Source organism: Sarcophilus harrisii, chromosome 1, assembly GCF_902635505.1.
Source record: "Sarcophilus harrisii chromosome 1, mSarHar1.11, whole genome shotgun sequence".
NCBI lineage: Eukaryota > Metazoa > Chordata > Mammalia > Dasyuromorphia > Dasyuridae > Sarcophilus > Sarcophilus harrisii.
The window spans coordinates 258,368,785-258,396,271 of record NC_045426.1 but is presented as its reverse complement, the minus strand read 5'-3'; the positions used below and the strand labels follow the sequence as shown (position 1 = coordinate 258,396,271).

General features: G+C 35.3%; 1 protein-coding gene across 3 annotated transcripts in view; it reads left to right on the top strand.

The window, feature by feature from the left end:
- SDK1 (sidekick cell adhesion molecule 1) overlaps positions 1-27,487 on the top strand; it is a 1,196,729-nt gene that overhangs the window by 770,195 nt on the left and 399,047 nt on the right. The window lies entirely within an intron of this gene.

The window sequence follows — 27,487 nt, the reverse complement described above, 5'->3', positions numbered from 1 at the left end:
TGAACTCAGGTCCTCCTCTTCAGGCTGGTGATCTATCCACTGTGCTGCCTAGCTACCCCAATGATAGTTTTTTTTATTGAAGTTTGTTACAAAAAAAAAAAAAAAAAAAAAAAAAAGAGTACTGTTCACGTTTTACACATGACAGTCTGCTTATAGGGAAACATAAAAATAAACCCTGACATATCAATTAAGTATTACATATTTATTGAATATGTGAACATATAGAATCTCATCATGTTTCCAATCTTCTCTCTTAAAAGGGAATTTGGGGATTATATAATTTACTTAACTCATTTTTTCAAGTAAAAAAACAAGAAGACGCAAGAGATGGCATGTGATTTACCCAAGATCACATAGTTGGTTCAATCATAGGTATTATATCTGCCCTGGATTTGAAATGGTCTGTTCTGTTGAACAAGAGGACTAATGAGAAATTTAATGTTTTTTTCTAATATACTAATTTTCAATTCCCTTGGAGTGTTATCCTTAACTTTGCTGCGTAAATGATTCTTGGTTATAGTTCTATTTCCTTTGCCTTCCAGAATATCATGATCCATGACCTTTAATCCTTTAGTGTTTCAGCTCCTAAATTTTGTGTAATCCTGATTGTGGTTTCCTGATGTTTGAATTGTTTCTTTCTGGCCATTTGCAGTATTTTTTTTCCCTTGACCCTGTAGTTCTGTAACTTGGCTATATTATTCTTTAGAGTTTTTATTTTGCAATCTCTTTCCTGAAGTGATCAGTGGATTCTTTCAATGTCTATTTTGCCCTTTGCTTCCAATATATCAGGGAAGTTTTCCCTGATAATTACTGTTTAGGTCCTCTTTTTGATTATGGCTTTCAGTTAGTCAAAGATTCTGACATTGTCTCTCCTAGATCTCTTTTCCAGGTTAGTTGTTTTTTCCATGAAGTAGTTTATATTTTCTTCACTTTTTCATTCTTTTGAATTTTTTTGATTGATTCTTGATGTTTCAGAAAGACATTAGCTTCCATTTGCCCAATTCTAACTTTTAAGGTGTTGTTTTCTCCAGTTAGTTTTTATACTTTCTTTTCCATTTGGACAATTCTACTTTTTGAGCAGTTATTTTCTTTTTCCAAGCTGTTGACTCTTACTCTCTTGTGTTACTCTCATTTCTTTTCCCAACTTTTTTCTAGCTCCCTTATATAATTTAATATATAAATTTATATAATTCCCTTTTTGAATTCTTCTATGAATTCTTTCAGGACTTGAGACCACTTCCTGTTTTTCTTTGAGATTTTTTCCCATAGATGTTATGACATTGTTGTCCCCTTCTGAGTTTGTTTCCAAATCTGCCTTGTCACCATGATAATTTTTTATGATCAGATTCTCTTTTTATTGTGCTTTGCTCATTTTTCTTTCTGCCTTTTTCCTTTCTTTTAAATTTGAAATTTGCTCCCAGGGTAGAAGGGGCACTCTCAAGCTTCTTGTGCCTGGGCTGCAGACTGAGGCCTATGGCGGGCCCTATGGCGGGTGCTATGCTGAGGGAATGGGATAGTGGGTGGCTGGTGCTGCTGGAGGCCTCGAGGTCTAGCTGATTACCTGGTGCTGCGCTGGGATTCTGGCGGGCTCGTTTCTGGGCTTCTCTGGACCTACCCTGAAGCAAATGGAGGTCTTGGAGGCTGCCTGTTTGTTCTGTGCTATGGTGAAAGGTCTGCCCGTTAGAGGAGGCCTGTTTCTCTGAAGCTACACAGAAGCATTTAGTATTTCCCCGAGCTGGAATCTTCTGGTTCCTTTGGTAGGTTGAGGCTCGAGGTGGGTATTTGGGGTTAGCTACTCTGGGGCTCAGGTTCTCTCATTGGCTTGCTGCTGGCTTGCTGGGATGCTTCCTGTCCTGAGCTGTGTTCCCCTTTTATTTGGGTGAGAGAGAACTTCTTGTTGATCTTCCAAGTTTCTTGGGCTAAAAGATTGTTTCACCCGCCTTTTTGCGGGTTCTGCTGTTCCAAGACTTGTTTTGAAGCACTACTTTGGAGCACTATCGCTGGGAAGTGAATATAGGAGAGTTACAGTGATTTCCTGCTTACTCTGCCTCTTGGCTCCCAGAAGTCATCTGTCCCAATGTGAGCTTCTTGAGGACAAGATCCACTGTACTATTTTTAAATTTTGTTCTTATGTCCAGTGTTTAACACTATATATAATAATATATTACAAGTAATGAGAAATAATAAATGTGGCCTGACTGATAAGCAAGTTATTGGATAGAGTGATGGGCCTGAAGTCAAGAAGACCTGAGTTCAAATCCAGCCTCAGACACCTACTAGCTGTGTGACAATGGCCAACTGACTTAATTTCTGTTTGCCTCAGTTTCCTCATTTGTAAAATGAGGATAATAACAGCCCTACTTTCCAGGGTTGCTTTGGTAGTCAAATGAGATAATAATTGTAAAGTGCTTAGCTTAATGCTTGGCACACAATAAGTGCTTATGTAAAAGTTAGCTATTGTAGATTATAAAACAAGTTATTTTATTCACCTATGTAATAACTTATTGGACATTAAATATAAGAAAATAGCATGTTAAAGATTTATTCTAGGACTATTACTATCTAAACTACACCAATCAGGAGAGAATTAGATAATAATTGTGATATTATAAGTAACATTTATATAATGCTTATCATTTCGTCTGAAACTTGTGAAGTAGGTGTCTATTGTTCTTATTTTACAGATAAGAAAATTGAGTATGAGAGCTGAAGTTATTTGATATTTTCTAATATTTTCATTTCTTACAATGAAAGATATTCTTTAGTGATATCTCCCTTCCCTGTCCCACATGTGTACATACACTCACATATTCACAATTTTTTAATGGAAATTTACAGTTGAGGAATAGTTCTGTGTAATCATATCCTCTTATTTAGGGAGAAGTAAAGCTAAAAAAGACTAAAAAGACAGGCATAGCTTTTGGAAATATGTATGCTTCTTTGGAGGCAATTAGGTGACTCAGTGGATAGAACACTGAACTTGGAATCAGAAGATCTGAATTCAAATCCATCCTCAGCTACTTACTAGCCATGTGACCCCATGTGGCTATCGGGTGAATCACTTAACCTGTGTTTGGTGTAACCCAGTAGAGAAAGAAATGGCAAAACCACTCTACTGTCTTTGCCCAGAAAACCCACAGGCAGTGTGATCTAGAGGTTCATGAAGAGTTGTACATCACTGAACAGCAACATTTCAGTCATCTAAAATAACAAGAGAATCAAATAATTTTATAACTAGAGTAAACCATAAAAATCATCCAGACTAATGTCCTCATTTTATCTATAAGGAAACAACAGAGAAATTAAGTGATTTGCTTAAAGTTGCTGAATGCTCAACAAGCTGGTAGCAGCTTAGATCATTGCAACATAGATTTAGGACTGAAAGGGACCATGTAATTCAAATGCCTCATTTTACAGATAAGGAAAATCACTCTGTGCCAAAGTTAGAACTTAAACCTAGTCTTTTCACTTCAGATTCAGTGAGTGATCTTCCACTGTGTTCCCTACTTTATAAGTCAAAATAGGCCTCCTTATTCTCACTCCACTACTATATATGAAATTATAATGGGACTTTTTTTCTCTCCTTTTAAAATATTGTTTGGGGTTGAACTTGGCCTGAAGAAGTATAGAATTTTACCTACTCCCTAACCCAATGATTTTGTGATTTGAATGGTGTTCTCCAAGCATGCTCTCCTTTTCTCTTCCTTATTCCTTTTCAGTTTTTGCTCCCTTTTGTTTTCCTTTTTAACACCTCTCCTGTACTAATGTCATTTTCTCAGTAAGCTTTAAAATTTCTTTAGAATAAATGCCTTGACACTTGACTCCTTGGTGCTATATTTATTTTCATCTCCTCTTATGGTAGTAGAATGTAGGGAAAGAGATAGAAGGGGAGGGGGAAGGAAAGAAAGGGAAGTAGAGAAACAAGTATTTATTAAGCATCTACTATGTGCCAGCCATTGTACTAAGCATTTTATAAAAATTATCTCATTGGCTCCTCACAACAATGCTGGGAGTAGATACTATTATTATCCACATGTTACAATTAAGGAAACTGGAAGCAGACAGGTTGCTTAGGATCACACAACTAGTTTCTGATTTGAACTCTTGGGTCTTCCTTACTCCAGAACATAACTGCCCAAGTGGAAGGAAAGAGGGAGAGAGACCAACAGAGACACAGACTAATCACCAGGGCAGGAAACTTACTTTTCCTCTCACTGTTTCTATTTGCTTTTCCTCTTCTAAGTTTGCAGTTTTTTCTAGCTTTTTGTCTCACTGTCTCAGCACACTGGTTCCTTTTAATGTTTGCTCTTCTACTAGCTCATTGCTTTCTATAGAAACATAATGAAATGGACAGAAAAATGGAGAGAAAGGAGAAAAAAGGAGAGAGAAACAAGGAAGGCATGAACTTATAAAGACCCCAGATCTTGAGATTAAAAAGAAAGCGGTGTGAAAGGGTCAACTTATTTTTGATTTTACTTCCTATTAGGTTTCAGGCAGCTGCCTATATTTTGCTCTCCTTCTTTATTGTAATTAGGTTCAAGTTGCTTTTGCAATATGCTTGTTTATATTTTTATTGTGTTTGTCTTTTTAAAAAAATTCCTGCTGCTCTCCTTATGTTATTTTGTCTAATGGGTTTTATGTCTAACTCTATGAAGTGTTGATATTATATCCTGCTTTCTGAGATGTTCTGGGCAGAGGATGCTTTCCCCAAAATGAAATGAAATGAATAAATATGTGTACAAAGATAAACTATAATGAAATAACACAGAGGTTATGGCAGAAACTGAAAACATAATATTACCAGCTTAGAGACTTTTCATACTTGTGGAACTCAAAAATGGCATGTTTGCGACTGCTTCCCATGGCTTAATTGCTGTAGCTATTTTTAAAAAGAAAATTTTGAATGACTAAGGCACAGAAGTTCAAAGGCTTGGCAATTGCGCATGCACAATAACCTTTCCTAGCTATAATTTCAAAATGATTTTTTGCTTGAGGACTTAGTGCTGTGCGTTGGTGGCAGCCAAATTGACACCGTATCGTGTAACTGCTCCAAAGGAGCTATTACAGTCTATTGGGTAATTAAAAGCTAAATGGAATGTTGAGAAACAGTCCGCACAATCTGATTGGTTAATTTATTTGCTTTTGAAGATTTAAATGAGACCTTTGCAATCTCTTTAACTTTTTTTAGCGGTGACTTTAGAAAGTTCCACAAAAGGAATGTGTTTTATATATCTAAATAATCAGCAAGATTGAATGAATGTTATGCACATGAGGAAGATATTTATTCAAATTTCATAACTTAGGTTACAGCCCACCCTTCAGATGGTAGATGATATTTCTCTTAAAAATCTGCTCCTTACCTTAATGGATCCTATCTTCTAAGAGTTTTTAAATTTCTCTTTAAGGACACAAATAAAGAGATTGATTTTGTTTTGTTCTTTCCCACAGATGATAGGATTAAAATGCCTCCATTGTAGATAGCCAGTATAGGATTGGGCAGGGGAATTAGTCCTCCCCTCCCCCCCAATAATATTTAGGCAGAGAAGCATGTTTGGAGCAGTGCAACATTGCAATGCTGTAGCATCTGCAGCCATGACTACAATGGGGTTCCCTACAGACTTGGAGATGATGGGAGAGTCATAGGGGAATGAATCTCTCTAATATCCTTACAAACATGATGACTTAAAGCATGACTTTTACAAAGACCAGAACCCATAGAATTTATGCCACAGACTTGTTGTTTTAATGGAATTCTGCCAAAGGGCAGAACAGAGACCATGGGTAGAAATTGCAGGGAGGCAAATTTTCTTAGTTTATTATAAGTTGAAATATTTTAATAATTATATTTGCCCCAAAGTGGAACTAGAAGTATTCAAGAAAATAACCATCAGATGGGGATATTGTAAACTGGAATTGTGGTTTGGGTATGGTTTGGACTCCTGAGATAATTCCAATTCTGAGTTTTATGATGCTATGATTATATTTGTTAATCATGGATCATTTTTTCAACTCTCCTTTCATTAGTTTAGTTTGGTCATGGAAATTCACAAAGTACCCTTTATCAACCTAGATTGGATTCATAGAGCAAAAGATAGTATTTCACATTTTATATACATTCATTTACATTCAGATATTTTTATTAGGACCTACATAAGCTAGGCATATTTGGTCACCTATAAAATTAAAATTAGACTTTATAAAGACTGATTATTTAATCTACGAACTGTTCTGTCTTATTTCTTTTTCTTTGAATTACCTTCTGTCTATGGATCATTTCACTATTTATAACTACTTCCATCAAAAGGAAAGCAGATGTAGTAATGAAACCCTAATCTCCATCCAAATCCAATTTTAAAGAATCTTTTCTTTTAAGAATCTATGGCCAAAATAAGGAAAAGGTTTTAAAAGTGATGTTTATTATTATGTGAATATGTGTTCTTGTTTCCATTGATGCCAGAAATTCTGAATTTGAGATGTATATATATATATATATACATATACATATATATATATATATATATATGTGTGTGTGTGTGTGTGTGTGTGTGTATACATACATGCATATGCATATGAAAGGCAGCATGACATAATGGATTGAGAGGTGGTCTCAGAGTAAGAAATACTAATACATAGTAGCTATACTCTGGGCAAGTCACTTAACCTTTTAGTTCCCAGGCAACTCTATAATTTTTTTATCCAGCTTTATAACTCATTGTCTGCTTATTTTAGCCCAGACTTGTGTCTGACATCCACAGGGAGACCTCTCAATATGACAACTCCCTTTGCCAATGCTGATGGGCCACTTGTCTATAAATTATAATTTAAGAGAGATCTGTGGGAATAATGAGATGTTCAATAAATCCAGCAGAGTCTTCTAGCTAATAGCAGAGAATATGAACCCAAGTTTTCTTGATTCCAAGCCTAGAACTCTATCTATTATGCCATTGTTTCCACAAATATAAATATGAAAAATATGATTCCTGATCACATAGCAGTATTTTATTCACTAGGCAACTGTATATACACTAAAACTTTAGCAGTGTTCCTTCTAAAATTCTGTATGTTTGATCATGTATTCTGAAGATAGGAAAAGGAAAAAAAAACAAGTGATAGATTACAGTTTTGATAACATTTCTTAATAATAGATATGGATATATACTTTCTCTATAGAAGCTATTACCATGACTCCAGACTTCTAGAACACCTGAAGGCATTCAGTCATATTGATGTTTCTCTGTAGACAAAGGCTTACAAACCTCATCACTTCTGCTTTAACTCCTCCCACACAAATAAATGACTACAATATAATTTGTGGCTTTTCTTTCAAAAATGCACATTTGTGTATGTGTGTGTGTATATATATATATATGTGTGTGTGTGTGTGTGTGTGTGTTCAGTATATCTATATATGTGTAAATATGTGTAAATATGTTGGATGTACACACATATATGTATGTATATATGGTATATACATGTACCAAAAATGCATGTACAAAGTAACATAGAGCATAATCATGGGAGGTACTTAAAATTTTGAATTATTTAGAATACATCTCAGTGCTGAAAAAGACCTTAGAATTTAAATGATATTTGAAATAAAAATTTTCTTCTATAATATTCCTCAATAAGTGATCCTCCAGCTCTCAGCCTGATCACTTCCAGGGACAGAATATGTTATTCCGGTATATCCCATTCTATTTGGGGACAGCTCTACTTGTTAGGAATTTTCTCCTCTTGTTGAACCAAAATTTGCCTCCCAATTTTTGGCCCATTCTCTACAGAATAATTGTTAACTTATTTCTAAATTAAAAACTCTTGGGGCAACTAGATGATACAGTGGGTAGAGCACCAGTCCTGGAGTCAGAAAGACCTGAATTTGAATCTGGCCTCAGGCACTTAACACTTCCTAGTTGTGTGACCTGGGCAAGTCACTTAACCCCATAAGTGTCCTCCCCCCCCACACACACACACACATACAAATTAGAAACTCTTTCAATATTTGTAAATCATGATCACATTTTTCTAGTGGCTTTTTTTTTTTTTTTTCAGACTAAATGTCCTTAGTTCTTCCAGGCTACACTTTTGTATAAAGGTTTTGAAACCTCTCACCACTGAGATACACTTCTTCTGTATGGGAACCAGTTTGTCAATGTCTTTCCCAAAATATGATGTCCTGATTTGAATACAGCATTCTGACCGTGGTATGAGCAATGCAGAATACAGTGGACCTATCCTCCCGCATTGTAAACACGACATCTTTATTGTAACCTAATTTTGAAGTAGGCTTTTTGACTGTCACAACTAGTATTGAGTTGCAATCCATGAAAATTTCTCCTTAGGCTGGCCATTTTTAATTTGATCTGTATTATGCATAACTGAAAACAATCATTGTTTAATCAAGGAAGTCTGTAGACTCAGCCCATTTGCTAATAGGTAAGTACTTTGGTTTCATTTTTCTTTTTCATAACATCAGAAAGGAGCCAAAGAACAAATGGACCATTCATTACAATAACTATCCCTCCTAACTGAATACTCTTCCTGTTTTGAGGTTTTGAGACCCTGCATCACTTAATTTTTTTATTGTGATTTTTTTTTACCAAAAATATTAGGTTTTTAAATTTTGGGTTATCCTTGTTTTCATGAAGCAAAATTGCCTCAAAGCTATGACCTGGTGATGAAATTGTGACTTCTATATGCCAGGTTTCCCTGAGTAAGGAGTCAGAACAACTGTGTCTTTCAAGTTTATTTTCATTCCCTTATTCATTTTTCACACTACTCTATTAGTCTTGCCACCAAGTTGGTTTGGCTATGCTCCATAGCTACCTGTCCTATTTTTTATTCTCTTCCTTACTCATGTAGGGAAACAAGATCTCAGGGAATCAAACTGAGTCATATGTTATGGCAGTGGTAGTGAATCAGGCTAAGTATCTGTGAAAGAACATTATGATATTATGAAAAAAAGCACTGGATTAGAAGTCAAATTATTATTATATAATGTATAATATTATATAATTACATAATAAATATTATGTAAAATATATTTTTGCTTTTCTACTAAGGAACTGTGATCCTAGTCAAATCATGGAATTGTGATTATAGTCAAATCATGTAAGTTCTCTGTCTCAGTTTCTCCATATGTAAAATGGGGATGATAAAAACTTATTTCCTTCATAGGATAGTGTTGGAATCTTTACAAAGTGTTAAGCCATTAGAGTTGATAGAAACAATAATTATCTAATTTAGCATGGTTCAATATGATTGATTTGATCTTAGAAGGAGATATTTTGGGCCAGAACTTGAAACAAGGTACTAAGTACAGCTGATAGAAAGGATGCTTGTGTTCACACCTTTAGAGAGCTCATAAGTATCTAAGTACTCAATGGAGTTCACACTTTTGGGAGATTTCAGGGATTAATATGAGATATCCGAACTCACAACCCCGGCCTTATAAGTACCAAAAGTACTTACTCATTGAAAGAGCATGGCTGATAATGAGACTATTAAAATAACTTTAAAATCTTCATGAATCATTGAATTTCCTAACACAAGAAGAGATTCTTTCAGTTCTTCAAAACCAGCAGAAATCATGGAATTCCCTGAGATGAAAAATTGTTGATGAGACTATTGCAGTACTTCAGAGCTTACAGGAATTATTGGATTCCTGGCACATGATCTAATGGACAATGGATTCCTTTGGGACTATTTTTAGGACTTATGTACATGTATAATTCTGTATGTTGATTCATATTATGAAAAATTGTTTACTTCAAAGCTTACAGGAATCATTGGATTCCTGGCACATGAACTAATGGACAATGGGTTCCTTTTGGACTGGGACTTATGGACATGTATAAATTCTCATGTTTATTAATGTTATTTGTTACATTACTACAAGCCTGTGTTATATTGCTATGAGCTTATGTAATTATGTGTAATGCCTCCCATACTGATGGATTTATGTACACCTTGTTTCATACTTGTTTCAAGTGAGTCTCTCTAGAAACCTGCTAATCTAATTTGATTTTCTATTTCCTTTAGTGTTTTCATCTCCCTTTCTGAGATGTCAGGGAGGGCGTGACCACCTTCTTTTTATGGTGTTTTCACTCCTTTTTTGAGCAGTCAGGGAAGGCATGATCACCTTTTTGGGGTTCTCACCTCCTTGAGAAGTCAGGGAGGTCATGTCCACCTATGTTCTAAATCAAAAGAAAGGGAGAGATGTTGGAACTCTAGTGTCAACTCAACTTGAAACAAGGTGAAAACTCAAGAGAGATATCACAATCCTGGTGTTAACTCAATGGAATTGATACAGTGCTTATTGGTTCACACCTTAGAGCAAATCCTTACAAGGTGATAAGTTGCTAATATTGGTAGACAACAATGCTTGTGTTCACACTCATTGGAGTTCACAAGTTTGAGAGATTTCAGGGTTTAGTATGAGATATCCAAATTCACACCTCCCTTAAGCCCTGCCTCCAGAAGGAGGAGTTAACCTTTCGGAGATCATATATATATAGAGGAAGCTCTTAGAGCTTCAAGGGAGTTATTTGGGAACATTGACTGGGGTTGGAGAGGAGCACTGTGGGAGGAAGCCTACAAGCCTTCTCTCTGAGGCAAGAGAGCTTCATTTTCATCTTCCACCTTTATGCTGGCTGGAGGCTGAAGAAAGCAGAGGCAGGAGCAAAGGACAAAGCTTCAAGAGTTCTTGGAACCAAGCAAAGCAATAGGCCTCTGAGCTAATGAGGCTATATTGAAGGACACAATAAAAGATCTGAACTTTTATTAGCTGGCTGCGATTTGGGGTGATTATTTACTTGTAACTGAAACTAAGGCTGCCTCCAGAAAACCTCCCCAAGAAACCCTCTCTCCCAGAGAGAACTCTTATATTTTATTTTATTTTTATTTATTTTTTTCTATTTTTTTTTTTATTTAATAGCCTTTTATTTACAGGTTATATGTATGGGTAACTTTACAGCATTAACAATTGCCAAACCTCTTGTTCCAATTTTTCACCTCTTACCCCCCCACCCCCTCCCCCAGATGGCAGGATGACCAGTAGATGTTAAATATATTAAAATATAAATTAGATACACAATAAGTATACATGACCAAACCGTTATTTTGCTGTACAAAAAGAATAAGACTCTGAAATATTGTACAATTATCTTGTGAAGGAAATAAAAAATGCAGGTGTGCATGAATATAGCGATTGGGAATTCAATGTAATGGTTTTTAGTCACCACCCAGAGTTCTTTCTCTGGGCGTAGCTGGTTCAGTTCATTACTGCTCCATTGGAAATGATTTGGTTGATCTCATTGCTGAGGATGGCCAGGTCCATCAGAACTGGTCATCATATAATATTGTTGTTGAAGTATATAATGATCTCCTGGTCCTGCTCATTTCACTCAGCATCAGTTCGTGTAAGTCTCTCCAGGCCTTTCTGAAATCATCCTGTTGCTCATTTCTTACAGAACCATAATATTCCATAATATTCATATACCACAATTTACCCAACCATTCTCCAACTGATGGGCATCCACTCAGGTTCCAGTTTCTGGCCACTACAAAAAGGGCTGCCACAAACATTCGTGCACATACAGGTCCCTTTCCCTTCTTTATGATCTCTTTGGGATATAAGTCCAGTAGTAACACTGCTGGATCAAAGGGTATGCACAGTTTGATAACTTTTTGAGCATGGTTCCAAACTACTCTCCAGAATGGTTGGATTCGTTCACAACTCCACCAACAATGCATCAATGTCCCGGTTTTCCTGCATCCCCTCCAACAATCATCATTATTTTTTCCTGTCATCTTAGCCAATCTGACAGGTGTGTAGTGGTATCTTAGAATTGTCTTAATTTGCATTTCTCTGATTAATAATGACTTGGAGCATCTTTTCATATGGTTAGAAATAGTTTCAAGTTCTTCATCTGAGAATTGTCTGTTCATATCCTTTGATCATTTTTCAATTGGAGAATGGCTTGATTTTTTATAAATTAGGAACTCTTATATTTTAAAGAAGAAAAACCACCAACAGGATAGTTCCAAAAAGTTAATTAAATAATCATCGGATCATACATTTGGATCTGGAAGGGATCTCAGATTTCATTTAATCTAATCCTTTCTTTTTCCAGTTGAGGAAACTGAGACTGAGGATCATTAAAGAACTTGGCCAAAATCATGTGGGTAGTTTATATAAGAGATGACAAGATCATTATAAAAGTACTTAGGAGAGTAGAAATCACAATAGCATTATCATATGTAACCTATATTTAGAAATATTATTATGAACATTATTGTTAATATTGTTGTTATTAATATTTTATATTATAATAATATTAAACCTGATTCTCTAGTAATTGACTTGACATTGTCACTGTGTACAAAAGTAACCAGAATCTTTTAGACTACTCACAATCTGGGTTCAAAATAAATAGCTTTGAGATCATACAAGGAGCAGAAACCAGTTTGCATAATTAGATGCCCCAAACTGGCCTAGGGCTCATATTCTTATCAACAAGCTATTTGGGATTTTCTTTCTCTTTGCCATTACTAATTTACAGGTATAGCTGCTATGGGGAACAGGGACTGAAATTATTGTTTTTGTAGTTCATGAACTACATAGCCTGAACTATTTTGTTTTGTTTTGTTTTTTAAATCAAGTTTAGTCATGTTTTCCCATGAGATGAGGTCCCACAAAACCATAGATCAGGCTTTACTTTGCTTTAAATAATAATCCCTTCCCTGCCTATGGGATGATAATGAAGAATATACCACAAGAACTGGAGGGAGGAGACAGACATTCCTCATAAGTAGCCTTGCTCTCAACCTTCCTGTAACTTGAAAGATTCACTGACTAGTGGCAAGACTTTATGTTGTTGAGACCTTGATAGCTAGCTAATTATATAAATAGGACCTACGCATATAGTTCTGAAAAAATATTCTTGACATTTATAATCCATTCATCCAGAAAATGCAAGGCCTTGTGCTACAAAAGGTATAAAAATATATGATTCATGACCCTTAATGTGAAGAAAATTATAGTCTTGTTAACACACACACACACATCCATACTCACACATACACAAACGATTAAATGTCAGTAATATAAGACTAACCTTTGCTGTCCAGACCACTTTCCCAATTCTGCCCCAGGATCCTTCTTCCCTGGCAAATCCCTACGGCCTCTTCCTCCTGCTAATCATAACATGTCAGATTACCTTTTCTTTTTGCCTCCATGCAGATATTTTCCCATTCCCCATTCTTTCTCCTTTTTTTGTATTGTCTTTCCCCACTGCAATGGGCTTGTAGTAGGGCCGTAGTTGTAACAATAGGGAAGAAAGGGCAGATTTGAGAAAAATATTGGAGGTGGAATTGACAGAATTGGTGATCATTAGTTCCCTATCCTGCCAAGTGGCCTGCCTGTTGTTCCTTGAGCTGCTGGGGCCTGGCTGTCACCTGAGATTCCTCCCACCCCCCTGGATCCCCAGCTTCTTGCACAGCTCAGCCCAGGTGCCGTGTCATTCATTCATTTGTGATAGTCTTCCCACACCTGATATAGTAATAGCCCCAAATAGCAACATCATCATTGGTTGTTGTATTCATTTGAAATGTCACAGAACATAAAAGGTGCAAATATTAAGCATTATATGAGAAGGAGGAGAGATGGCTAAGGACACGAGTGGCCAAAAAGGATTCATTGGGAAAGCTGGGGATTGAGGTGGGCCTTGAAAAATGAAAACTGTATGTCAGATCAGAAGGGAGGTCTGTCTGGTAGAAAGAATTCTGGATCAGAAATCATATGATCGAGGTCCACATCCTTTGTTTGCCTGTTAACTACCTGTGCATGGAACTAGGCAAGTCACTTGGGTTTTCTAGAACTCAGTTTCCTCACATGAAAAAGAGAGGTTTTCAACTAGATGATCTCTGAGATTCCTTCTGGCTTCAAATCTGGTCAGGAAGTACAATGATTAGCAGGAGAAATAACATTTTCAGGAGATATCATTTTGAGAAGTAAGCAAGTAAGGTAATGCTGTTCATTAAGAATGAGTGTGATTTAGGCATCAGACTGGAAGAAGACTGGGACAAAAAGTCTTAGTATTCTTGGGAAAATACTAGAGTCTCCATATTTTTCATATATTTATGTGTTAGAAATAGAATTCATAGAATTTATGATGGGCCCTTTGAAGGATTTTTTGAGGAATACCTTTGGTGTCCCAACTTTTTTTGACCAAGATGTAGCTTTCTTTTAAACAATTCTTAGGACACTTCTGGCATGTTAATTTTCAAATTTATATTATACTGTTATCTAACAATAACAATGAATTTCTTCATCCATTACCCTTGATCTGCTGTAATTCTTTTTTCCTTATAATAGTTTCCCTCTCTCTTCTGTGTATTAATTACAAGGGTGAGAAGGCCAACTTTTTCTGTAAATAATCTACTTGTCTAGTATTTTAAAGTTCTCATTCAAAATATATCTATTCTAATTTTCAATCTGGCTAGTGGTACAAGGAAGTCAACCAGAGACTCTCAAGTGGGCTGAGATCTACAGATATCAGCCTCTTAATTTGACCTTTGTCAATTGATTTCATTGACTGCCATTCACTTTTTTTTTTCTTTTTTAACTCTCTAATTTTCTTTTTTTATTATTATTAAATAGCTTTTTATTTACAAGATATGTGCATGGACAATTTTTCAGCATTGACAATTGCAAAACCTTTTTTTCCAACTTTTCCCCTCCTTCCCCTCCCCTCTCCCCCGACGGCAGGTTTGACCAATACATGTTAAATATGTTAAAATATAAGTTAAATACAATATATGTATACATGTCCATAGTTATTTTGCTGAACAAAAAGAATTGGACTTTGAAATAGTGTACAATTAGCCTTTGAAGGAAATAAAAAATGCATTGCCATTCACTTTTCCATGCTTTTGTAGTTTTCCAGTGGCAGTAGTAGCTACGAATCTATCCATGAGAGTGTGAGGTTTTGAAATCAACTCACTCTTTTAAGAAAGCTGTAACTCCTTTGAATGACTTGGCTATTCTCAACAGTACAGTGATCCAAGACAACTCTAAAGGATTTATGATAAAAAATCCTATCCATTCCCAAAGAAAGTTGATGGTGTCTGAATGTAGACTAAAACATACTTTTTAAACTTTATTTTTCTTGAAGTTTTTTCTTTGGTCATTTTCTTATATAACATGACTATTAAGGAAACGTTTTGCATGATTACACATATATAATCTATATTGAATTGTTTTCCTTTTCAAATGTTTACCTCCTCAATTAAAGAGGGATGGGAAGGGAGGAAAGGAGAGAATTTGGAAATCAAACTTCTAAAAATGAATGCTAAAAATTATTTATATATGTAGCTGGGGGGAAACAAAATACTAAATAAATTTTTTTAATGACTAGGGAAAAAAGCTGTGATTCATAAAGCCATTTCTGAGCACTGAGGTTTTGCTTCAGTTTAGTAGAAGAGGATTAATGCCTCATTTGCCATTTTGTCGCATGTAGATGTCAGAACACTGGAATGAGAACAAACACAGGGGCCCAATTTACAAAAAGAGAACTCTTGAAAACATGAGAATCTTTGACCCCCAGGTACACCAGGGAACATCCAAAACAAGGGAAAATTAAGGGGAATAATTTAGCAGAAAATTCTTGCCCCTGTGAATTACTGGCTTAAAGGAAAGAAAAGGTATATTTAATTTTCTATATAGAAATTGCAGTTAGTGGTGCATAAACAACACATTCAAGTTCATTGCTCAAGTTGTTATTGGCAAGAGCTGTGGCATTTCCACCATCATTAGAAGAAACTATCACTATTAATCTCCAGTCTCTAAGGTAAACAGATTTAATCCAGGAGTAGATTGGAAAATAATGAGAGTATATAGTTGCTCTTTATTGAATGCTTTATTTCTTCATTGCTTTGTTATCCATAAAGTACATTAAGAATAACATGACTTTGGTATGGAAAGTAATAGGAGACCAACTTGTGTTTGCAAGATTCCACCTTCCTGACTTGGTAGCAAAATAGATAAAAGTGTTAGAGTCTTTTAAATATTCTTAGCCAAAGAGTTTCTCTCAAGAGCATGTATTAAGCAGTTTATAAGTATTTTTTGGCTGTGGGTTATAGAAAAAATAAAAAAAAATTGGGGCTCAAAAAGGTTGACTTGCTTAATAGTCACATCATTAATGCTTATCAACTAGAGGACTCCAACCCAAATTTTTGACAGTACAACATTTTTTTTCCATTACAATCTACTGCCTCCCTAGTCAATGAATTGTGTTTATTTTCCATTTTTTGAAGTTGACAGCTTGTTTAAACACCTCATGTTAGAATGGCTGTAATCACATAGTATTTTCTTCTCTTTATCCTTTCTTCTAATTTGGTATTTGCCTTGACCTTTGTGGTAACCAGGCAATGAGCTAAAGACACAGACAGTTGATTCCAAAATGACTGCTACATCAGTAGCCAGTTGTTTTCTGTCTTCTGAGATGTATAATATAGTCAATTGCTTTTCCATGCGGTTTTTCAAGTCTCACCAAGACCTGTGCCTTTCAACCCTTTGTAAATATTCATGATGCAAGTATGTCTTCTTTTTGTTACTTCTTAGAACACCATGATAAACATGTGTGAGCATGCACACACACACACACACACACACACACACACACGTCTTTACCAAATATTTTATTTGCCACTTTGAGGAAAATCCTTGAGTCATTCTGCAGTTCCCTTAAGGCTTTTGATTTTGTTTTTAGCAAGAATATCACAAAATCAAATAATCTAAGAGTTTTAAGGTACCTCAAGGGTCATCCAGTCTAACCTGTAGCTGACCAAGAATCCCTTTTAATGTTCCTTAGAAGTGAACATAAACTTCACATGAATACCTGTTTGATTCTTAGTGCTTACTTTTGTAGGCATTTTTGTACACCTGAGCAGCTTTCTTTGTGAAAATGAAAAACTGCTGCTGAGGACCAAGTACCATTTTATATTTTTGTCTATTTCATGAATCACCATGGCCAAAAAAAAAAAATCATCTGGTAATAAACTTCTAATTTACCTATACTGATTCTTGAACAACTGAATAATAGTCTATCACTAAACATATGATCCAAATTTTCAGCATAATAAAACCAACCAACAGAATGTTGTATTTCATGGACTTAATTTTTCAGAATCCAGGGTCACTTAAATGCCATAATAAGGCCTTAGAATAGGACATTTATGGAAATAAGATCCTAGAATGAAGATAGAAAAATGGTTCTGTGATTCCACTGGGATAGGAAAAATCCATTGAAGAAATATCCTCTACCAATACAATGTGGCCCGTGTTTTTTAACTTACATTCAGAGAGTTGCATGAAAAGTTAAGGGATTTGCCCAGGGTTACACAGTCAGTTTATATTAATGTCAGGATTTCAGTCTTCTTCCTGCCACCAAGGCTGGCTAATTAGTCAGCATACTGTTGCCTTTTGACATTTTCTATGTTTTACTTAGAGGCTTTGTATATAGGAGCTTCTTCTGATCATGTTGTTTTGATCTTCCTTGTCACTATGACTTTCTATCGTCAGAACCTTTTTCTGTTGTTTGCTCATTTTCCCCACTTATCACTCAGCTTTTAACTCTTTGTTAATGTATACCTCTCTTTCCAGAGTAGAGGGTGTTCTGTCCTAAGCTTCCGGGCTTTTGTGCAGCTGTTTTCAGAGATCCTTCTAGACCTGTAAGTTTTCTTTGTGTCCAAGGTCCAAGGACAAATGTGTTTGAGCAAACACAAGAGCTCTTTTCTGCCTGGAGCTGTGAGGAGGGTCCCTGCTCCACTGTGGCTGTAAGATCTAGTGTGCTAAAGCAATAGAATAAAGTCCTTCCTCAGTGCTAGTAAAGAGATCTCCTCCTGACCAGTTCCATCCCATTACTATCAGTGGTTTGGGACCTCCTGAAGTTGCCCCTGCCACTGTTGCTACTGCCAATTCAGTGGCTCCCAGGGCCTGATCCTCATTTGCAGGTTTCCCAAGGCGCTTTCACCCTAGTGAGACAAACCTTTCTTTCCAAGCTTTCAAGTCATCTTTGGTATCTTTGGGCTGTGAAGTCTGGAAATTCCCAGTGCAGCCCCCATTTCAGAGATCCCAAGACCTCTTCTGATTTGCTGGGATCTGGGCTATGCTGACGTGGACAGGACTAGCATTGTACTGGACTCCCACTCTGGTGCAACAGAGCTTTCTTGCTGACCTTCTAAGTTGTCTTTGGCTGGAAATTTATTCCACTCTGTCTTTTTGTGGCGTTCTGATGCTCTAAAATTTGTTTAGAGTCATTATTTAAAGGAATTTGGAGGGGTTTGGAGAAAAGATTGGGTGAGTCCCTGCCTTTCCTCTGCTATCTTGGCTCTGCTTCTAGATATTTATATAATAGACAAAAAGATGCAATTATAAAGTTTTGATGAAGACAATGACATAGTGTAAATATTTTTAAAGAAAATTTCTCTGGCAATGGCAGGCAAGATAGATTAGAGAGGAGAAAGCAAGAAGCCAATTGGGTGGTTGTTGTGGTAATTGGTATATGGTGTGAGATAGATCTAGATTGGAATGGAACAAGAATTGATTTGGAAGAGCAAATATGAGAGATATACACTCTTAGGATCAAAGGATTTAGAACTAAAAGGCACCTTGTGAAAATCTAATTCAACTTCCTCCTTTTGCAAATGAAGAAACTCAGACCCAGAAATGAAATGAATTGCACAAGTTTCCCCTGGTAGTAAGTGGTAGAGCCAGAATTTGAAATGAAGATTTGAAAGAACTTAACTGATTATATGGATTAAAGATGATTCCAAATTTTCCAGCCAAGAATACTGGTTCTTGCACTTTTCTCAAATCCCCTGTCTGGACAAGGATAGGGATAAGATAGAAATTAGGCTGAAACAAATCAGTTTTCGTGATACAGGTTGAAACCTCCCAGATTGGGTGCTGAAGGAAAACTACAACCAGTAAGTTTCTACCTAATTTGGAGCTAACTACATGGTTTGGTAAGCCAGTTAATACCTAGGATAGCAGTTATGGAACTGAGAAGCTTGGGGGAAAGAAATGGTATCCGGAGCAAAAGGGACAAAATTGAGTGCAAAGGAGAAAACTAAGAAAAGTGGTTCAGGGTTAAATTGTGGGTCTTTTATTTTCCACCCCCCTCTAGATAAACAGCAAAAGTAGGAACTTGACAAAAATGTTCTTCAATTTATTATGCTGTATTCTTCATGGCCTGAGTGTTTCGAACATTCTTTAATTGCATTACAACTTTATAAAGTTTAGAGTCAGAGTTAGAGTACAATTAGGCCTAGTGCAAAGTTGTCACATTTTTCTTAGTAAAAGCCTTCTTTAAGTAGCATCAGACTAGAGAATGGTGAGGTCTTAGTGGGAGAGAGGTCCAAGCCTGACATGCTTTTGCATTTTTTAATAGATTAGGCATGTGTCATTTACCCATAAGAGGGTGTTTGTTCCTTCTTTCACCCATAAATAAATTTTCCCTACAGAAATGAATCTTTATTTTTTTTTTTTTTTTTTTTTTTTTTTTTTTTTTTTTTATTTAATAGCCTTTAATTTACAGGATATATATACATGGGTAACTTTACAGCATTAACAATTGTCAAACCTCTTGTTCAATTTTTCACCTCTTACCCCACCCCCACCCCCTCCCCCAAATGGCAGGATGACCAGTAGATGTTAAATATATTAAAATATAACTTAGATACACAATAAGTATACATGACCACAACATTATTTTGCTGTACAAAAAGAATCAGACTCTGAATTATTGTACAATTAGCTTGTGAAGGAAATCAAAGATGCAGGTGTGCATAAATATAGGGACTGGGAATTCAATGTAGTGGTTTTTAGTCATCTCCCAGAGTTCTTTTTCTGGGTATAGCTAGTTCAGTTCATTACTGCTCCATTAGAAATGATTTGGTTGATCTCGTTGCTGAGGATGGCCTGATCCATCAGGACTGGTCATCATCTAGTATTGTTGTTGAAGTATATAATGATCTCCTGGTCCTGCTCATTTCACTTAGCATCAGTTCGTGTAAGTCTCTCCAGGCCTTTCTGAAATCATCCTGTTGGTCATTTCTTACAGAACAGTAATATTCCATAATAGAAATGAATCTTTAGTTATTGAAGTGGGGATATTATAGGAATGTATGCTGCCCTTTCTCCTGTAATTTTAGAATTTATTTTTCCTATTTAACACATTTCTATTAGAATCCTACAGTAACACTTAACATATGCTATCCTGGATTAAGTCAAAGCAGAATAATGAAGTCCACCATGGTAATTTAGTTCCAGGATTCTTGGCAGTGTGCTTGTAGTTGCTGTGTTTTAAGGATATCTTTTCAGGACTATCAGACCACCTGATAAAGTCAGGCAGCAAAGTCTGATAGCCTTTTGACAGTAAATTAATAAAATGATCATTTAGGTCATTTATTTGGTGCTTAACTACATACTGCCTTGCACTTATAATTATCCTTCTTGTCTTCTCAACTGAATATTAAATTTACTGAGGGCAGAAAAAATTTCTGATAATTATTCTTGTCATTTACAGGATTATCCTTCATAGGGCTTATATTTAAAATCAAAATAGTTTTTAATAATGGTAGCAATGGCTAATATTTATTTAACACTTAATAGATTCCAGTTACAATGCTAAATATTTAAAAAATATTAATTCCTTTAATCCTCACAACAACCCTAGGAAGAAAGTACTATTTTTATCCTCATTTTATAGTTGAAGAAACTAAGGAAGACCGAAGTCAAATGACATTCCAAGATCACACAGTTTGTAAGTGTCTGAGAATGGATTTGAACTTTGATTCCAGGCCCAGAACTGTGTCCACTGTGTCATTTAGTTGCCACATTACATTTAACTAGATCTGTAAGGGAAATTTGGAAAATGAAAACATGGAAATATAAAAAATGTCCACATTATTGTTATTATGATTATTATGAACTTAAACATTAAAGTAAACATGTTAATATACAAAGAAAAAAATAAAAGAAGATTATATATGAAACTATGATCTTTTATTCTCCAACCCCCTCTAGAGAAACAGCAAATATAGGAACTTGACAAAAATATTCTTCAATTTATTACACTGTATTCTTCATGGTCTGGGTGTTGCTAACATTCTTTAATTGCATTACAACTTATGAAGTTTTTAACAATGTAATTATTCCACAAAGACTTTGGGACTCTCTACAGTTGAGGTATTTTTAAGGCATATATTAAATTTAATGTACCAGTAGGGGCAAGTTGCCCTGCTTATTTGTATTACTTACTGAACATCTTTCTGCTATCTTCTTTGTATTTTTTCTTTTTGATCTCTATTACCATCCACCAATTAACATCACCCTTCCCTCAAAAAAAAAAAGCTCTCCTTTGTAACAAGAAAGCGTAGTCAAGTATTGTGTCCTGTGTTTTAGAGCCCCTATACTGAGGTGATTATAATATCCTGCTTTCTAGAGCCCTCACGCTGGGGTGACAAAACATACCATTGCTTTCTAGAGCCCCCACGCCCCGGGGTGATTAAAATATACCTTCCTAGTGGAAAAGTGATGAGGCTAGACTCCAAGGATGGTGGGAAAATGGAGTCCATTTATTTCAAGGACTTTCCTCTTTATATAATGTAACAAAAACAACATTGAGCACAACCACTGGCACATAAACAACTTGCTGTTGTACAGAGTTTGCCACCTGGTATCCCTCTGCTTCAATCTCCATGCAGGTTTTCACTGCCCCCTGACTTCACAGGAAGGCCGAGAGCCCTTAGGTGAGAGGGGGAGCAGAACCAGACATTGTCAGCAGATTCCCTCTGGGCTGAAGGGTCTTATACCTCACCTAGTTTCCCCACTGACTATAATCCTCTACAGTCAAGCAAAGCAGATCAACATGTCGGTCACATCTAAAAATGCATATCCCATTCTTTATCTGTAGTCCATCACTTTTCTTCTAGAAGGTGAGAAGAATCTTTATTACTATCTTTATTACTAACTTCTGAAGTCATGATGAATGATCATTGGTTAAAATTCTGAAGTCTTTTAAAATGGCTTTCCTTTAAGTTATTGTCTTCGTCCTATGAATTAAGACAGTTGCCCTGCCCACCATTAGTTAATTCATTCACTCAACAAACATTTATTAGCAATTTCTTTGTGCAAAACAGCCAGGTGGTACAGTGAATAAGAGCACTGGACCTGAATTCAGGAAGACTCAGCTTCATAAGTTTACATCCATTATTAGCTGTATTACCCTGGCAAGTCACTTTGCCCTATTGAACTTAGTTTCCTCATCTGTCAAATAAGCTGAAGAAGAAAATGGCAAACTCCCCCAATATCTTTCCCAAGAAAACCTCAAATAGGGTAATAAAGAGTTGCACACAAGCAAAAAGTAACCCAGTAAAAACAAGAAAAATCACGTGTGGGAAGTTCAAAGGTAACTAAGGTACAATTGGTAGTGCTGGTGATGGTAGCAGTAGTTGTCTCAATAATGCTGATAAGAAGAGGAGAAAGATATATATATATATATATATATATATATATATATATATACACATACATATTCAGATATGCAATAGCTACAACTGTGCAATAGTTGTGTAGAAAGGGGACAAAGTGGAAACTAAATGCTCTACTAATAATAGTTAACAGTAAATAGGGCTTACTATATGCTAGATACTATGCTAAGCATTCTACAATTTTTTTTATTTGATCCTCACAGTAAGCCTGGGATGTAGGTGCTATTTTTATCCTGTTTTACAGATGAGAAAACTGAGGTAAACAGAGGGTAAGTGACTTGCTCAAAGTAGCACAGCTAGTAAGTGTCTGAGAATAGATTTGAACCTAGTTCTTCCTGATTCCATCTTCCTTTTAGGATGAGGAGAAGAAGAAAAGATCATTTCATCTGGAGAATCAATGAAGACTTCATGGATGAGCTGATATTTGAATTGGCACCTGAAGGATAGGCAAGATTTCCAAAAGTAAAGATTGAGTGTAGGGAGCAGACATTCCAACTACATAGAATTGTAGGAGTAAATGCAAAGAAGGAAAAGATTATTGGGGTAAAATGAAGGGCAGCAGGGTTGCAATTTTCAATATGTGAAAATTTATGGTTGAATGAGATGACACTGTGGAGAGCCTAGATTACCCAATCAAGGACTGTGGACTTTATTTGATAGCATTAGGTAATCATTGAAAGATTTTGAGCAGTGGAATGGAATGGTGAAAAGGGTTTGGAGTGTGAGGAAGTATGTGAAGAGGTATGTCCATTAACAATATTAACATACCTATGGTGTAGATGACATAGAAGGGTGAGGAACAAAGAATCTGATGAGGACTCCAGTGGAGAGATGCTATTAGTTGTCAGGAATTAGAAGACTTCAGAATTTGTTCTGCATCCAGGATAGGTTATATTTTAGTCCATTCTGTAGAACATTATTATTTCATCTCATCCTTTGGCTTGTGGTCTTCCTCTTCTTTCCCAGTGGCCTTTTGGACATTTTACTAATTATTGGCAGCTTGAACAGTGAATAGAACTGAGAGCAAACAGAACTATAAAGCAAACAAATTAGTTTCCTACTTTGTTAGCAGTTCTAGTGAAAGCCTTATTGAGTGTGGAATTTTAATAATTTGTTATTTGCCAGTCTTTGCTTTATATATAAATCATGCATTTGTGCTAGCTACATTCTCCATGATTACAAAAATATGAGAGCTGGCTACAGTTACATGCAAGTTTTTAGGAGCCAAAGAAGTTATATTTAATACTAAATTGTTTGGAGTAGTTAGCTACAGAGTTCAAATTTTCAAATAATACCTTCTCCTTCCATATAGTCCTATACTGATCAGTTTCTTTCTAAATTAATTTTATTTGCCAAACAGAAACATTTACAAACATATTTTTTCATTCAATGTGTAAAAACTTATATATATATATATTTCATATATATGTGTGTGTATTTAATATTTTGTTTTTTTTTCCTTCTCTTTTCTTCCTTGGAAAATATGGACCTCTTGAAAGAAAGAGCAACTTTATTTTTTTTACTTTGTATTTCCAGCACCTTGTTCAGAATTTTGCACAAAGTAGATCTTTAATAAGTGTTTTTTAATAAATGGAAATTAATTTTCTTTAGGATTTTAGTTCTATCACAATAAATTTTATAATAATTTGAATCAGTATATTTCTTAAGGAAAGCTATATAGTCTGCATACTTAATAATTCTTATATATACTTTTATACATACTATTCTCTCTTTCCTCAGTCTTATCATCTATTCATGTGTTTTATTAATGGTGTTGATCTGAGACCAAAGTATAAATAAGGTTATGTTGACCAATATATAATTACTTCTTAGCAGATTGAAGGAGAGGATCAGTTTTGTTTTGTTTTGTTTTTAAATAGGTAACCTTGAAGGATCATAGAAAATATCTTAGATTGGCTGAATATTTACTCTGTTCTTGCTCAGTCCCAATAAATTTATTCATATAATGGAAGCTAAGGCAGACAGAAAAATAAGAATTTCCTCTCTTAAGATTTTCTGATTTGTTTTATCTCTGTTGCAACACTTGAAGGTAATTCTGATACAGCACCTTTCTACAAAAATAAAAGAAATGGGGAGGGGAGGAGAGGGCAGGGATTCTTAGAAAGTTATTAGCTCCCATTCTTCATTGTTGAAGCATCAGATGCCTAAGCTCCTACAGTGGAGCAGTTGGCTCTGTTTTTCCTCAAGGACAATGACCCAAACCAATTCTTAAGGATTCCCCCCTTCAAAAAAAAAAAATACTAACAGAACACCTGCCTTATCTGAGAGCTCCAGATAACAGATCATTGATACAATGATGCACTGTTGTGCTGATGTTCTGGCCAGATCAGCAGAGCCTGATAATTTGCTCTGTACAATGCTGGTGCTACTCTCAGCCTGTGGAAATAATAAACAGAGATCTAACCTATAACTTTTCTTTAGCTTTCTTTTACACAGCCTGCCTCATTTGCTGAGAGTGCAACATTCTTCCAACACTTCCATTTATACAAATGGTTACCAGGAGATACAAGCATCTATCTATTCCATCATCTGATAAAAAGGGCTCTTTTGTCCCAAGGCTGGGAAATTAAATGCTTATACATTTGTGGAATTATTTTTGAATGGAGAGGTTTGGAGAACTGGTTTGATGCCAAGGGTATTTGCTAACTGTGTATGGTTAGCATTTAAAGTTGCTTTATTCTTATTGATTTAAAAATTACTGTTTTTTGTTTTTTTGGTTTTTTTTGTCCTGGTAAGGCAGAAAGATTTGCTTATAAGTTAAAATAACTAAGAGATTGAGTCTCCAAAAATGCTGGAGAGGGAAAGTTTATCAATTTGCTTGTACAAATATCTGTATAAGGAGTGTTTAAAAAAAGAGAGAAAAAAATCCTTTGTATTGAACAAAATCTCAGCTCTGGGCATAACTCCTCTTTGCTTTTCAGTTTTATGGAACACTAAATATGTAAATGAGAATTTTTATTTGTTTTTCAATCTCTAACCTGAACAGCTCCAGTTTTATTAAAGATTTTATTCCTTTAAGGGAAAAGAGTAGAGATATGCCTTGGACTGGTCAGTTAGATGAGCAACTCAAGACCTCAAGGGAAGGATTTGAGCCTTTCCAAAAACAGCTCTCCCAAAATATTCTTCTTAGAGGCCATTGTATGTTTAATTCAGATAGCTATCTAAGAAAAGATGACAGGGTGAGTTTTTGATTTCCTTTTTCTGCTCCAATTAGGGAAAGTCTTCAGCAGCAACTGACTTTTAAGGGTAAAATAGGAATATATATCCTCAAGGATGTTTCTTTTTAAATAGAATACCAATTTACCTTGGGCTTCAGTTGCCATAATTTATAGTTCTTAGATTGAGCAGTGAATGGTCTCTGTGGCAAGGCAAAATGACTTCAATTTAATCCAATCTTCTAAAAATCTTCTTTCTTCTTTTTAAAGGGACATAATTGGTATTTTCAGGATGAAAGATTGCTGAACAGACTGTAGCCCCTTCCTAACTTCTCATCATCTTAATACTTCTCTCTTTTCTCTCATGTAGTCAATTCATTGTGAGATATAATTTTGTCTTCTACAGTAACTTGGGGTTGAATTTCTTATTTCTTGATTTTAGTTTAAATGCATACTTTTCTACTTCTAAATTTTAGTTTGTAAATCTCATACTATATTTTTAAAAAGCTAATTTTCAGAAATACTTATGATGAGAGAATGCAATTAACAGTAGACAACAAACACTGTATGAGACAGGTGCTTCTCTATAGTTAAACCGTTTACTGTATTATCAGGTTTACTGAGCAGGCGTGTACATTACCACACTTTGTCCTATGATAGATCAGTGTAACCTGTGGATATGATTTTAGACATTCTCCAGTTTTTCTAAAGATATAAAGAGAAGTTCTATGCCCAAGATTTCATGCTCATTGAGCAATTAGAAAACTGACAGGAAAGGAACAGGTTGATCATATATTATGTACCTGTCATACCTTTAATTTCCCCCAATTGGCAGATTTTCAGGGAAATTGGAGAGCTCCTTTAATGACCTCCAATACATATACATATATATATATATATATATATACATATATATATATATATATATATATATATATATATATATACACATTTAGCTGGCCTACACCTGCCCTTGCTCTTTCACTAAAACTTGCTAAAACTTTCACTAAAACTTTAGATCTTGCTCAGAGAAGTTCATGCGCATCAATATTATCATTATTACAGCAAAGGATGGGTTAATGAATTACCTTTTTTTGGTTCTTAACATCCCTGCTTTAACAGACAAAAGCACCCATCCAGGCAATTGGATCCTTCCTTTCTGTCAAATATTTAGGGTATTTATTAAATTTGGGAAATAACAGAAGGAAAACACTAAAATTAAGAAGTTATTAGGAAAGGCTTGTTATAGGAATGTAAGCTTCTTCAAGAAAGTATTTTGCTTTTGTGTTTGTATCCCCAGAGTTTAGCACAGCCCCTGGAACTTAGTATTTAATAGTTTATTCATTCATTTATTAATTCATTAAAAACACACACAAAAAAATATAAAGACGATCCCACAGTAAAAAAAAATATCATGAAAGAAATATATTAACAAAAAAGATGGGATGATGATGTCAAAAATAGCTAACTGTTGAACTCAACATAAGCTTTATAGCAGTATTTCTTAAACTTTTTCTACTCACTAACCCTGAGAAATTTTTTATGTTATACCATTTATATAAATATAAAAATAGGAATAAAATCAAAAATACTAATAACAAATAACAAAGAAATTTATTTTAAAACAATTCTTTGGGATGCCTATAATTTTACCATTTATTAAAGATGAAAGCAAATTTGGATACTAATTTGATGGATATGTTTTTGATTTTTACATGAAGAATTAAATCTTGGCAGAACATTTGATATCTTTTACT